Source organism: Archocentrus centrarchus, chromosome 4, assembly GCF_007364275.1.
Source record: "Archocentrus centrarchus isolate MPI-CPG fArcCen1 chromosome 4, fArcCen1, whole genome shotgun sequence".
NCBI classification, from domain to species: Eukaryota; Metazoa; Chordata; class Actinopteri; order Cichliformes; family Cichlidae; genus Archocentrus; species Archocentrus centrarchus.
In genome coordinates this window covers 2,614,867-2,617,127 of record NC_044349.1, presented here as the reverse complement: position 1 = coordinate 2,617,127, position 2,261 = coordinate 2,614,867, and the positions used below count along the sequence as shown (strand labels likewise).

General features: G+C 41.2%; 1 pseudogene; it reads left to right on the top strand.

Annotated features, from left to right (window-relative positions):
* Positions 1-1,579: 1,579 nt before the first annotated feature.
* LOC115779679 (uncharacterized) lies at positions 1,580-1,698 on the top strand (annotated as a pseudogene).
* Positions 1,699-2,261: the final 563 nt, after the last annotated feature.

Genomic DNA, 2,261 nt, shown 5'->3' with positions numbered 1-2,261 from the left:
GACCATTTAAGTTGACTATTTCATTTTTTTTCCCCAAGCAACACATTTTGAAAGTGTTTGGGCAGGGGCAACACAACACTAGGGCAGTCGTGTACTGCTTAAAATACACATTAAATATTAATATGATTACTTTGACAAATGGATCAAAAATTAAAAAGTATATTTTTCTACATCTTGGTGGAACTAATGCTGGACAAGACAGTGGACGACAGCAGGGAGGGGAAATGAGAAGATGCTTTGTCATCTGGATTTAAGAACCATTCCACAAAACCATAATCGCTGCACTTTCCTGCACTGTGTTCTTTACTTCCACAGGAAGTGGTGCTGGGAAACAAGTGGGTGAGGAGAGGGCGAGGATGACGATGGGACAACTCAGAGGGGAAAAATGAAAAATTCAAGGGAAGCAAAAGACAAAGAAAACAAGGAAAAATAAGAGGTTCGGTGTGAAGAGGGTGGAGAATGAATGAATAAGTGGAAAACTCGGGTAAGGTGAAAGAAAGGGAGCCAAGGAAATGATGTGAAGAAATTGAATGAAAAATTAAAGAGTCAACAGGAGACAAGCTGAAAGAGAGACACGAAGAGGAACTGAGGAAGCTTGTTTTGAGTGAGCTGCATGCTGTCGATGGACTGCTCGATTTCCTGGACAAGGTCAAGAAAACAATCTGAACCAAGCAGACCTAAAACACTGTTTCTCTGACCTTTTTTTCTTTCAAAAAACTGCTCCAGGAGATGCCCAATACAACCACAGAGAAGCACCAGCACTGGGTTTGCTAGAACTTGAAACTATGTTTCAGTAAAAAAACAACAGTAATCAGTGAGTAGATTAAATATGTTAATGAAGTGACTTATGGTCTTTAGTCAGCACATTTCAAACAAGATGACTAATTTCTCATTTTGTTTTTTTCTCTTTTTCTTAATGGGCCAATCACAGTGAAGCACAAACTTGGATATTCTTACTCCATAAAAAAACTCTTTGAAGACGGTCAAAATATGTGCCTGGAGCATGCCGGGCCTTTCAGCTTCTCATAGCCTGTAGGTGTAAGAACCTAAAGGGACTTGGTTTAAGGTTTTTCTTTTATTTCCACCGCATTTAACAAACCAGAGAGTTCCTTCATACACGAGTGAGAAGATGATACAGGCTGTATTGAAAGATTTGCTCAGAGTGGTTTAGTTTGTACTGCCAATCTACTTTTCTTGTAATTTGCATGTGATGACTTTTAAATGTTGCTATCACTAATTCAACAAAACAGCCCCGCTCTCAGTAGGAGGTGGGTGGACTGAAACGAAAGGTAAGAGTTTCAAAGAAAAGGATTGACTGGCTGAATATAAAAATAAGATGTAATTAACAAAGAGATTCAGTTTTGGAGAATCAACCAACACGTTTCTCTAAGAAGGGCGTTCCGTATTTCCTGCAGGTGCTGCTCTCTCACTGGTCAACCGCCTGCTGCAGCAGAGTTTGCTGGTTTGGTTGTCTTTTTTGTCATGTTTCCCCCCCACCCCCTTCCGGTAGCATCTAGTCACCGTCATAGCAGAGGGGTACTCATGCTCATATTGCCTGGTACGTATGTTGCCTGCTTCAGCTTGCGGCCATACCACCCTGAGCACACCTGATCTCATCTGATCTTGGAAGGTAAGCAGGGTCAGTCTTGGTTAGTACTTGGATGGGAGACGGTCTGGGAGTACCAGATGCTTTAGGCTCAGGGTGGCTGCTCCAGTCTGCATGCCAAAGTGTCCGCGGGCAAGATACTGAACCCCAAGTTGCTCTCCGATGTGTTTGTTGGACTGTGAATAAAACCTTAGGTGTGTGAATGGGTGTAGGAAAAAAAGTGTTTGTATGTGTGGGTGAATGAGGCATCTTGTATAAAGGGCTTTGAGTGTTCAAGTAGAAAAGTGCTATATAAGAACCAGTTCAGTTACTTTCTCATGTTTTTGTTTGTTTAAATCTTTTTTAGTTTTTGTACCTGTTTTGATCACCTGTGTCTGCTTTTTCACCTTGAGTGTCTAATACGGCTGGCTTCATCACAGGCCAGCCACTGAACCAAAAACTGCATATCTAGGCCTATTGAATCTGCATTTGAGTCTGAACCCATGGGTTTTAGAATAGAATGCCTTTATTGTCATTATACAGGATGTACAATGAGATTGGAGATTGCTCTAATAATTATGGAATTATAGGGAAAACAAACAGTTTGACATTTGTTAAGGTGTATACCCCAAACAATGTATGAAGAGAAAAGTCTCGCCGAAGAGCGTGACCGTGA